This window comes from Marmota flaviventris, chromosome X (genome assembly GCF_047511675.1).
Source record: "Marmota flaviventris isolate mMarFla1 chromosome X, mMarFla1.hap1, whole genome shotgun sequence".
In the NCBI taxonomy this organism is placed as follows: Eukaryota; Metazoa; Chordata; class Mammalia; order Rodentia; family Sciuridae; genus Marmota; species Marmota flaviventris.
The window spans coordinates 46458773-46472549 of NC_092518.1; the positions used below are offsets into that span (position 1 = coordinate 46458773).

The 13777-nt window shown below is 35.1% G+C and overlaps 1 long non-coding RNA gene across 1 annotated transcript; it reads left to right on the forward strand.

Annotated features, from left to right (window-relative positions):
- Nucleotides 1-368: 368 nt before the first annotated feature.
- LOC139703274 (uncharacterized) lies at nucleotides 369-2825 on the forward strand. Its single transcript, XR_011705680.1, has 2 exons — nucleotides 369-674; nucleotides 2650-2825. It is a non-coding gene; the product is annotated as an uncharacterized lncRNA (long non-coding RNA).
- Nucleotides 2826-13777: the final 10952 nt, after the last annotated feature.

The window sequence follows — 13777 nt, forward strand, 5'->3', positions numbered from 1 at the left end:
CAGGGTTCACGAAAGTACAACAGAGGATCCAAAATCTGAATATGACTCAGGGAAGAAAAAAAATATCTAAATTGTATCTAGATTGCTATTAAATCAACTAAAAGTTTCCTCAAGCATGTCAGGTGTGAGGATGGCTTAGGCCTGAGCCTAAGAACTCCATTTTAAAACCTCCAGTTTGAAACCTGAAGTTTTACCAGGCACAACCACAGAGTCCTCCAGTATAGTTACTTCCCTTCACCCTGATAAACAGAGTGAAGTCTCTGGCAGGCTGTCCTCACCTGATAAGAGAAAAAGATCAGGGTGGAGACGACCAAACCAGATGTTTCTGACCCCAGAGTAAATGATGTCACTGAGAAATCCAGTGGTAGCTGATAAGGATTGAAGGGGGGTCAAAGGCCCCAAAATTTAGTATAAATAATACAGCAAATGAACAGGGATTCAGCCAGCTGAAACAAGGATGCAATCAAGCTGGAGAGCCTGATGAAGACCTGACATCCCATCAATTCTCATCATTCCTGATCCTCTGCAAAATCCTCACTGATTTCAAACTCTACTGTCTCCTCTGGACCTTGTTGAGAGCCTCAACTTCTCCCTATAATCCTCTCCTCACCTGATCATCCACTCCACACCAGGAAAAGCCTGCTTTGTTTCTGGACCTGCTAACCGCAGTATGAGTGAGTGTGCATCTGTTGGACATAAAGCCTAAGGCTTAAGCCTGCAGAAGGAATGTCTGTCATTAGCCTGTTATGATTAAGTGTGTTTTGCAGTGCTTAGAATCAATCTAGAATTGTTTGCTGTGAATTAATTAATCTCGAATTGATTATGTCTATTTCAGTGCCTAGCATTAAGGACTGTCGTTTTCTTGATTAAGAACCTATAGAGTGAAATAAAACACCTATAGAATGAAATTGTATTGAGTGAATAAAGCATTGAAAGGGGCAGGAAAAAACATTTGGGTCCACTTTTTGGTTGTTATGAATAAGACTTCCATGAATATTTATGTATAAATATTTGTTTTTAATTCTTTTTACTATATATCTAGTATTGGAAATGCTTGATCTTGTGGTAACTCGATCTTTGTTTTTTGACAACTGCCAAACTTTTCCAAAATGTTTGCACTAATTCACATTCCCACCAGTATGGTGTGAGAATTGCAATTTCTCACAGCCTCAACAATGTTAGTTAATGTTTGTCCTTTTCACTAGATATCTTAGTGAAAATGTGTCTCTTTGTTGGTTTTATTTGAATCTCCCTGATGTCTAATGATGTGGAGTGTTTTTTCATATGCCTATAGGCCCTTTGGATATCTTTTGTAATTAAAATATCTATTCAAATCCTTTGTGTTTTATATATTCCATGCACAATTTTCAAATATTTCCCCCATTCTGTGCATTGCCATTTAATTTTTTTTTCCTTTTGGTACTGGGAATTCAACCCTGGGTCATTTTACCACTTAGTTATATCCACAGTCCTTTTTATATTTTGTTTTAAGACAGGGTCTTGCTAAGTTGCTGAGGCTGGTCCCCAACTTGTGATCCTCCTGCTTCAGCTTCCCAAGTCACTGGGAGTACAGGCATATGCTACTATGCCTGGCTTTAATTTTTTTTTTCCTTTTGCAGTACTGGGAATTGAACCCAGGGCCTTGTGCATGCCGAGCAAGCACTTTACCATTGAGCCACACTCCCAGCCCCACATTCTTTAAGGTGTATTTGAATCATAAACATTTAATTAAATTAATAATCTATCTATCTATCTATCTATCTATCTATCTATATATATATTTTGCAATGTGGTCTTGCTATGTTATCTAGGCTGGTCTCTACCTTGCTGTCTTCCTGCCTCAGCCTCTGAGTAGCTGGGATTAAAGTTGTATGCCATTGTGCCTGGCAAGAATCACAAATATTTTAAGATATGATGAAGTCCGATCAATTTACATCTTTATTAGTCATTTTTGCTTTTGGTGTCTTAGGTAAGAAAACATTACCTAATTCAAGGTCATGAAGATTTTTTCCAATGTTTTCAAGGAGTTTTAGATTTTCCATTTAAGTCTTTGATCCATATTGACTTAATTTTTGTATATGATGTGAGAGATACAACTTCATTCTTTGTGTATGGATATCCAATGGCCCCAACACAATTTGTTAGAATCACCACTCTTTCCAATTGTATTGTCTTGGAACCCTTGTTGAAAATCAATTGATCATAAATATATCAGTTAATTTCTGAACACACACTTTTATTTTTCTGCAGTACTAGGGATTGAACTCAGGGACGCTCTGTCACTGAGCTACATCACCAGCCCATTTTTATTTTGAGTCTCACTAAATTGCTGAGGCTAATCTTGAATTGTGACCTCTTGCCTCAGCCTCTTGAGTCACTAGGATTTATAGGCATGTGCCACTGTACCCAGCATTAGACTCACAAATTTTTATTTATTTATATTTTTTAGTTTTCCCCACATTTTTTATTGGTGCATTTGTACATACTGATGGGATTTATGATTACATATTTGTACATGCATGCAATACATAACATAACAATATAATTTCGCCAATATCACTCTGGACTCACATTTTTTATTCCATTGATCTATATGCATATTATGTCTGTAACACACTTTTTAAAAATTTTTTAATATTTATTTTTTAGTTTTCGGCGGACACGACATCTTTGTATGTGGTGCTGAGGATCGAACCCGGGCCGCACGCATGCCAGGCGAGCGTGCTACCGCTTGAGCCACATCCCCAGCCCCAACACACTGTCTTAATTATTGTAGATGTTTAATAAAGTTTTAAAATTGGGAAGTATCATTTCCCTAACATTGATCTTCTTTTTAAAAGTTATTTTGCTTATATTAGGTTCCTTTTATTTCCATGTGAGTTTTAGAGTCAGCTTGTAAATCTCCCCCAAAAAAACATGTAGTAGGTATTTTTATATGCATTTCAGTGAATCTGTAGATTAGTTTTGGGAATATGCTTCTAATTTTGATTTATCAAGTTTAGGCTTTACCATAAATAAGAGCTTGTATATTCCACTCATTCATAATTTCTAGTTCTCCCATCCCTCCAAAAAAGTTGTATTTTGAATTTTCATTGAGTCAATAACTTGCATTCTTATAAGCATGTAAATAATGTTTATTGCTGAGTTAGATAAGTATAGCATGACTATTCTTTTCTTGTAGAGCTTTTCATTTTCCCGTCATTTATAATTATCTGTTTTTTTTTCCATTTACCTAGCTAGTTTTCTGTGTGCCTATTTTAACATTTTACCCTAAATGCTCCGAAATCTATGCCAAATGTCTATCTATATACTCAAACACATCAGTTACATTTTCATTAGAGCCCACTCCCAGAGCTATTTTCTTGCTCCATTTTGACCAGTTGTTCACAGTTATTCTGGAAATTCTCTTCATTTTACTTCTTTATTGGGCTCTCCTTTTTTCCCCCTGCATCTAATTTCTTCCTCTTTTTTTTTTGTTTATGCCTTTAATTTCATGGAGTACATGCTTCAGTATCTTCATGAGAAGGAGAATACAGTAGGTGGAAGAATGACCCTCCAAAGTTGTCCATGTGCTAATCCCAGGAACCTGTAAATATTTTACCTTACATTGTAAAGGGACTTTGTAGATCTAGTGATTAAGTTAAGCATTTTAAGATGGGGAGATAATCCTGGATTATCCATGTGGACACAGTGTACTTACAGTGTTTGTACAAGGGAGAGTCAGGAGGTCAGAGAGGAGAGAAGATCCTATATTCCTGGCTTTGAAGATGGAAGAAGAGGACATAAGTTGCAGAATGTAGGAAGTCTCTATAAGCTAGAAAAGCAAGGAAACAGATTCTCTTCTAGAAGCACCAGAAGGAACACAGCCCTGATGAACTATCATAGACTTCTGACTTCTAGAACTGAAAGATAATAAATTTGTGTTGTTTTAAGCTGTGAAGTTTCTAGCTATTTGTTACATCAGCAATAGAAAAGTAATTAAGGGTCATGGGGTGGTGGTGCACTCTTGTAATCCCAGCAATTTGGGAGGCTGAGGCAGGAGAAGTTGCCTCCTGAGTTGGTAGAATGCTCCTTGGTTCAATCCCTAGTCCCACCAAATAAATGAATGAATAAACAAACAAATGAATAAATATTTAAAATAAAGTTAATTAAAGGGACATGGAAAAAATTATTCAAGTTTTTATCTGAAGTAAATATTTTCTACACTCTCATTTCATTGATACTTTGAATTCTAGATCGGTAATTAAGTTTCCTTTAGAGTTTTGATGATATTGCTCCATCATCTTGCTTCCATTGTTGTTTTGAAGAAGTGGATGGCATCCTGATTTATAATATTTCTTATATGACCTGAAGCTTTTACCATCTTCTCTTTACCCCTGTTGTTCAAAAATAGCATGATGACATACCTCAATTCAATTGTTTTAACATTAATTGTTTTGGAATCTTGGTCTGTCAATCTGGAAACCCATGTCTTCCATTTCACTTATTATTATTATTATTATTATTATTATTATTCTGGAGATTGAACCTAGGGCCTTGTGCATGCAAGGCAAGAACTCTACCAACTGAGCTATCTCCTCAGCCCTCATTTATTGCTTTTAAAAGTGTATTTTGATCCAGTTTCATAAGTTCAATGTCTTTTCTTATCTCTATGAAGATATTTGTTAATGTCTTGGAACATTTTCTTCTGCTCTCTGAACTAACTCTGTTTCCTTTTTTTTTTTTTTTCTAGTTATCTGTATTAGTTTGTCTCTCATTTCAGGAGAGCTGTAACATGCCATTATTGCAGGAAGATGCACTGAAAAGCTGAGTAAAAACTTTTGTGTCGATGAATGGAATTGCTAACTATTGGTTTTTTTTGTTTTTTTTTTACAAAGGTTGCTATGTTGGCAAGACAACTTTTGCACTAAGGAAGTATTCAAATCTTTGTATACAGAGGTCTTTTCTGTGAGGTCTTTAATTTTACCATATAAAAATCTTCTGGATTCCTACATGAAGGATTTAAACCAGATGCAAACATTCTGGAAAGAGGCCAATGGAAGGAGGCTTTGATTCCACTGTTCCAGATGCTGATTTTTATTTTATCTCTGCAGCTCTGTGTCTCCACTGTGCTTGATGTCTCCATGTCTAAAACCTATTAGCTTCCATTCCTTCTGAGAATAAACCTCATGAGTGTTATGGAGTGGGGGAACAGTAGTCATTAATTTGCAAAGCAGGAGGAGAAATTGAATGTTTAATTGCTATGTATACAGACTTTTAACCATTTCCTCTATTTTTAGTCCTGCATCATACTTTCGCCTTCCAAAGTGCTTTGTACCTCCAGTTTCTAAATCTTTCCCAGTTCTATGGTGGAGATGATGGTTTATTTCTTGGAGGAATTCAAACTATTGCTGCTTTTCCTGTTTCAGGTAAATTTCTGCCTATACATCTGCTTCTCATTTTTCCCGAATTAGCTGACATATCTCATCTACTACTTTATTTCCTCCCATACTCTTTGCTCTATTAGGTTTATATGATTTCGTTCATTTAGTAGGTTTAGGGATTGTGACAAAGATGCATGTGGATTGATATTTAACCATAGTTAAAAACCTAAATGTAATATAAATATGAAATTGTGATTGAGAAAATATTCTGTAGATATATTTAGGCTGAGGTCATATCAATGAATAATCATTTTTAAAGGACTTTAGTTGCTTTGCTGATATCATAAATCCATGGCTTTTTTTTTTTTTTTTTTGGTATTGGTGATTAAATCCAAAGGTGCTTTACCACTCAGTGACATCCTCAGCCCTGTTAATTTTTAATTTTGAGATGGGGTCTCAAAAATTGCTAAGTTATTGAGGGACACTCAAGGATCTTTATATATATTTCACATTTTTTACTAAAATAATTTATTTTAATTTTCAAACTGTTGCTGGGCATGTAGCTCAGTGGTAGAGTGCTTGCCTAGCATGTGAGGCCCTGGATTCACAATGAATGAACAAAAAAACAAAAACAGATCCACTTAATATTCACATTGCTACTGCTTGACTATTGGAAAATACATGGGGATTAGTGTATATGACATGAAAAATCCTTGATTTAATTTTATCTTTTTTTATTGGTTGTTCAAAACATTACATAGCTCTTGACATCTCATATTTCATACTTTAAATTCAAGTGGGTTATGAACTCCCATTATTACCCCATATACAGATTGCAGAATCACATCGGTTACACATCCACATTTTTACATAATGCCATATTAGTAACTGTTGTATTCTGCTACCTCTCCTATCCTCTACTATCATTGTACATAGCAATAAAAATGTCAAACAGCACAAAAAGGAATTCACTCTCCAATCCCCCAGCTACCCAATTCCTTTTCTTGGAGGAAACCACTATTGCCTATTTCTTGTGCATTCTTTCAGAGATATGGGTACATGCAAGCTTATATACCGCCACTCTCACAGAGATGGCAACATTCTATACAGACTGATATGCATTTTACTTTTTTTCAATACTGAGGATTGAACCCAGTGCTTGACACATACTAGGAAAGTGCTCTATCACTAAGCTACACACCCACCCCTTTTTATTTTATTTTTGAGACAAGGTCTTGCTAAGTTGCTCACACAGGCCTCAGACTTGTGATCCTCCTGGCTCAGTTCCCCAATATTTGGGAAAAATAAGCATGTTCCAACATGCCTGGCTTTGCATTTTGCTCTTTTAATTTAACAGTATATTTTGAAGATTTTTTCATTCTATGTTCATAGAAGTTTTAAATATTACCTGATGGCTTTATAGTATTCCAATGTATGAATATAATTATGTGCCACCTAATGATGGACTGTATTTATGATGGTGATCCCATATAATTATAACAAAATTGGAAAATTTCTTGTTATCTAGTGATATCATAGTCATCATAATGTCATGGTGCAATAACATTACTCATGTGTTTGTGGTGATGCTGGTGTAAACAAACATACTATGTTTCCAGTCATATAAAAAAGAGCACATACAATTATGTTTAATGCATAATACTTGATGATGATGATAAATGACTGTTTACATGTTTTATGTATTTACTATACATTTTATCATTATTCTAGAGTGTACTCTGCTTACTTATAAAAATGTTTAGGGCTGGGGTTGTACCTCAGTGGTAGAACATGTGCTTTTTATGCACAGTCCCTGTGTTCAATCCCCAGCACTGTAAAAAAAAAAGTTGACCATAGATTGGTATGCTGTGTTATGCCGATGGCAGCTTCATACATCACGTGTCTCTTGATTGCATTAAGTGGACACATCAGGCAATGGACTTATATCCCTTAGGTTTGTGTACATACACTCTATGATGCTTGCACAATAATGAAATTGTCCAATAACACATTTTCCCAAACATATCCCCATCTTAAGCAACACATGAATTTATACCACAATTTATTTAGCCAGTCCTGAGTTCATGGACATTGAAGTTGTTTCCAACATTCTTTACTGAAAAATTGCTGCAGGCATTTTTTTTTTGCCTTTTGTACATATTTTGAGAGTATTCATGAAATAAATTTCTGTAAGTAGAATTATTAGGTCAACTGTTCATATTAAAGACAGTGAAATGAATCTTTTTGATAGCCAAAAACTGGGGATGACAAAAACATCTTTCAACAGGTGAATAAATAAGCAAACTGTGGTGTACTCATTCAGTGAAATACTACTCAGAAAATTTTTGATTTTACAATGAACCACTTGGATGAATCCCAAAGATGTTGTGCTATGTAAATTAGCCAATCACATGAGGTTGCATGTTGTATGATTCTGTTTATAAGACAATTCTTGTAGAACCAAAACTATAATGATGGATATGGTGATGTTTGCCAAGATTAACTAATGAGAGGATGACATTACTATAATAGACCTATACAAATTATTTTTGAATAGATGGAAATGGGAATGAAAATTATATGCTTTATTCCTCAATAGTAGATGGGGAGGGTAAAAAGGAAAGAAAGTTAAGGGATTAGGAAAAATTATTTTTCTTCAGGCTTTGATCATGGCAATGGGCAAGGTGACAAGAGAATTAAACCACAAGCAAAAGGGTTGCTTCGAAGACCCAGCAAATTACCACTGTAAACTCTGAACAGGTCATACTGGAGGTAGAAACAGAAGAGCAGCAGCCAAGTTGGCTAAGGGAGAGCCATGGATCACTGCAGAGAGGTCCACGAAGACAGAAAGATAAATGGACATCCTGGTCTCTGCTGCTCCAAACAGTGTGCAGGAAAAAAAGGGAATTCTTCAGTTGGGTATGATTATGGCAATAACTCATATATTTGAAGAGTTAGAGTGGGTCCAGTATGCTAACAGGGTCATACCTAGATGCTCCTTTTACACTCCATCACAGGAACAATCTGCTAGGTAAATTCCTCATTATTATTTACTAACTCCTCACCCTCATACCTGGATGGTGGCCCTAGGTAATGAGGAAAGATGTGCCAGGTCAAATAATCTGCACTCCAAATGGAATTTTCCAGTTGAAAGACTAACTTGAATATGTGGTGGGCCTTTCAAGAACCCCTTAGGAACCAGTTTCAAAGGGAAACAAAAAAATGAGGATAAGGTGAAAATTGCCTGGCCTTTTTATAAATGAACTCCATGCTCTAGAGAGTAGAAGAAATTCCTGAAATCTGTTGATAATATAGAGCCCACAAAGCAAAGAGAACCAGATGAATAGCCAATAACTATGTAAAGGTACAATAAGAAGTGATAAAAATAAAAGATGTTCCAACTTTTCTGATCCTTCTTTGAAGAAGTAGCTAGTTTCTTAAACTGTGATTATTTTGAGCACTAATAATCATTATAAACATTTTTATTGATAATAAATATTTCTAAAGTGTGTGTACTTAGTCTTTCTCTGCTTACAAGCAAGGAGATAGATCTTCTAAATGTAACAGCTCTAACACTGAGTTTGGGCCATTTACAAAAGCACTGTAAACTTATTGGATTAAAAATTGGTGCTCACAGGCTTCAAAGTATCTAAATTAATCCTATGGTTGAGAAATCACTTCTTAAACAAACAAACTGGGAACACATTTCCATTGCTAATATTATTTAAGAAACTTTTTGAAATATGTATGCTTGACCTAAAAGTGTTCTATGGATTGAAAGTTACAAAGATATGAACACTATCAATTCTGCTATAATCCACAAATACCAAAGTTGAATGAGCCTGTGACAGTTAAAGTAAAGTATTACTAAAAATCTGGTTGTGGGCCAGTGTTGTGGCTCAGTGGTAGAGCACTTGCCTAGCATGCATGAGGCACTGGGTTTGATCCCTGGCACCACATAAAAATACACAAATAAAATAAACATATTTTGTCCATCTACAACTTAAAGAATATTAAAAAAATGTTTTAAAAATATGGTTGTGATATTTTATATTTTTATCATACATTTTTCTTTCAGAAAGATCTGGCTTTTCTGATACCAGAGTTAGCAATGTGCCAACAAGTTGTGTAATCTTCATATTTCAGTCACAAAATTTCTTTTGAAGAAAGATATGACCTTGTTGTACTGAAGTTCATAATACTTCAATAACAGATAAAAGGGAAAAATCCATAAGTGATAACATGCTCAGAGCTGAAACTTTTAACAGTTCTTTTCCAAGGTCCTGAGTTTTTTCCTCCCATGTGAGCCAATTCTAAATCTTAAGTAAAGGTTACCATTTCTGTACTGATAAGTGGGCTATGCAGTCCAATTTCTTTGATAACAGCTCTATATTGAGTAATTCTTAAAGATTTACATTTACACATTGACAATGGAAAGTTTCCTACTAGAGACCTTTTTTTACATTTATTTTTCAGTTGTAAGTGGACACAATATCTTTATTTTATTTATTTTTATGTGGTGCTGAGGATCGAACCCAGGGCTAGGCAAGCGCTCTACCACTGAGCCACAGCCCAGCTCCCCCCACCCCCAAGACCTTTTCTTTAAATGAGACAAAAACATGTATGGAAAAATCTTCCTAGGTGCACAAGTTTTGGTGGTTGGCTTTAATTCAGGAGAAGTGACTATATGTTTCACTCTCTAGTGAAAAAATACGTTTTTAATAGTAGCAATTGAACCCAAAGGCACTCTATCACTGAGTTACATCCCCATTCCTTTTTTTTGAGACAGAGCCTCAGTAAGTTGGTGTGGCTGGCCCAGAACCTGAGATCCACCTGCCTCAGCCTTCCAAGTCATTAGGATTACAGGCATGCACCACCATACTCAACATGAACAAATAATTTCTGTATTTATATCTCCACCACAAAATTGGTAATACAGTCATAACATATATAGTTTCATGCAAAAATGTGTATATGTACACCAAACCCGGAATAACTGAGATTCTCTATAATAGTAAATTTCTCAATTTTCCATTTGTTTTTATATGGAAAAAAATCAGCTTCATTATATGCCAAAAATATGTGAAAACTACTTGGAATGTTGTCAGGGGTGACCTGGATGTATTAAGGATGTGAGATCTTTCCTGTAATGTGCTATAAGCCAATTGCATTCTTGTTCTTTTGTGAGTTGGTTTTCATGAAGCACAGTCAACATTGTGAAAATTACAAGACCATATAGAAATTGATCTCCATGAGACTAGTGGGTGGGTTTTTAAATTGTTATCATTTGGAACATTTTCATCACAATTCATGATAATGTATTTTCTGAGATTTATGATAGACTTTGATGGCTCTAAAATAGAATGACATACAAGCCATGCAAGTCAAAAAAGAAGCAATGCCGTATAGGAAGTCGAAATTCATTGCTCAAACTGTCTGCAACAAATAAATGAATAGCAGCACCAGCAATGAAAACACTTGAAGAAAAAAAGAAACAGGTTGAAATAGGCTCAAAGGGGAAAAGCCAAGACTGTTTTGGCACGTGGGAATGAAAAGCTGGAGGAAAGTTTTAGTCAAAACCTCACAAGCTAGTGTTTGCTTAGCTGCTCCTTTTCATTAGCTTGCATTACGTGCATAGGGACTTTATATTGACACTGGGTGCCCTATGCCCTCAGAATTCCCTGAGGATCCATGGGGAGGAGATTAAATTTTTTTTTTTCAGACAGCCAGTTCTGTGTGCAGATGGTGTGGTCATAAAGGATCATCCAAATTTGTATGTCTTGAAGCTTATTTTGTTAAGAAGCAAAAAAGAAATGGATATTTCTGAAGCTCAGAACACCAAATTAAACACATGGTTTGATATGTCAATATGCATATATATGTATATCCATATACATATATGTTTGAGTTAATAAAAGGATATAAATAAAAGAACATTAAAGAGGGTAACAAATGAAAATGAAAAGAATAAATTATTTGAAGTTTTCATAATAGAACTAGGCCAGAAAGGACTTGAAGTAAAACTGGAAACACCAACATGAACTTGCTCTCTTATAAAGCTTTCACTTTGTCACTTAAATTATTTAAACTGCATCTCCCTACCTACAGTAGTCATGTGGAAAATGTTAAATACCCCAAGCCCTCAGATCTTGTACTTTTTCCCAAAAAATAGAATCAGGGTTCTTTGGGTGGTAGACAAAAGAAAGCAAAATGTTGCCTAGAACATCTTGTTGTCATAAAGCAAAGATGCTTTCATATATGGTTGTGAAACATTAAAGAAAAAGGCAAATTTTAAAACTACATATTATTTAACTCAATAATTCTTTTTTTTCATTCTTTTTATTGATTCTTTTTAGTAATACACGACAGTATAATACATTTGAACATAATTACAAAAGCATGGAATACAATTGGTTTCAATTTAGTCCCCAGTACCTCTTCTTCCCCTCCCTTCTTCCCACCTCCTGCTGTCTTCCCTCTACTCTACTGATGTTTCTTAATATTTACCAATATTTTTTTAAATTATTTTTTGTAGATCTACACTGTGATGAGATCCACTGAGGTATATACATATATGTACATAGGAGAGTTATGTCAGATTCATTTCACTGTCTTTAATATGAACAGTTGACCTAATAATTCTACTTACAGAAATTTATTTCATGAATACTCTCAAAATATGTACAAAAGGCAAAAAAAAAATGCCTGCAGCAATTTTTCAGTAAAGAATGTTGGAAACAACTTCAATGTCCATGAACTCAGGACTGGCTAAATAAATTGTGGTATAAATTCATGTGTTGCTTAAGATGGGGATATGTTTGGGAAAATGTGTTATTGGACAATTTCATTATTGTGCAAGCATCATAGAGTGTATGTACACAAACCTAAGGGATATAAGTCCATTGCCTGATGTGTCCACTTAATGCAATCAAGAGACACGTGATGTATGAAGCTGCCATCGGCATAACACAGCATACCAATCTATGGTCAACTTTTTTGTTTTTACAGTGCTGGGGATTGAACACAGGGACTGTGCATAAAAAGCACATGTTCTACCACTGAGGTACAACCCCAGCCCTAAACATTTTTATAAGTAAACAGAGTACACTCTAGAATAATGATAAAATGTATAGTAAATACATAAAACATGTAAACAGTCATTTATCATCATCATCAAGTATTATGCATTAAACATAATTGTATGTGCTCTTTTTTATATGACTGGAAACATAGTATGTTTGTTTACACCAGCATCACCACAAACACATGAGTAATGTTATTGCACCATGACATTATGATGACTATGATATCACTAGATAACAAGAAATTTTCCAATTTTGTTATAATTATATGGGATCACCATCATAAATACAGTCCATCATTAGGTGGCACATAATTATATTCATACATTGGAATACTATAAAGCCATCAGGGAATATTTAAAACTTTTATGTACATAGAATGAAAAATCTTCAAAATATACTGTTAAATTAAAAGAGCAAAATGCAAAGCCAGGCATGTTGGAACATGCTTATTTTTCCCAAATATTGGGGAACTGAGCCAGGAGGATCACAAGTCTGAGGCCTGTGTGAGCAACTTAGCAAGACCTTGTCTCAAAAATAAAATAAAAAGGGGTGGGTGTGTAGCTTAGTGATAGACCACTTTCCTAGCATGTGTCAGGCACTGGGTTCAATCCTCAGTATTGAAAAAAAGTAAAATGCATATCAGTCTTTATAGAATGTTGCCATCTCCGTGAGAGTGGCGGTATGTAAGCTTGCATGTACCCATATCTCTGAAAGAATGCACAAGAAATTGGCAATAGTTGTTTCCTCCAAGGAAAGGAATTGGGTAGCTGGGGGACTGGAGAGTGAATTCCTTTTTATGCTCGTTGACATTTTTATTGCTATGTACATATACTGCTTTTAAAGATAAAATTAAATCATGGATTTTTAATATGTGAAATACACTAATCCCCAAGTATTTTCCAATAGCCAAGCAGTACCTATGTGAATATTAAGTGGATCTGTTTTTGTTTTTTTGTTTATTCATTGTGGCACTAGGATGAATCCAGAGCCTCACATGCTAGGCAAGACTCCACCACTGAACTAAATGCCCAGCAACAGTTTGAAAATTAAAATAAATTATTTTAGTAAAAAATGTGAAATATATATAAATATCCTTGAGTGTCCCTCAATAACTTAGCAATTTTTGAGACCTCGTCTCAAAATTAAAAATTAACAGGGCTGAGGATGTCACTGAGTGGTAAAGCACCCTTGGATTTAATCACCAATACCAAAAAAAAAAAGTCATGGATTTATGATATCAGCAAAGCAACTAAAGTCCTTTAAAAATGATTATTTGGGCTGGGGATGTGGCTCAAGCAGTAATGCGCTCCCCTGGCATACGCGGGGTGC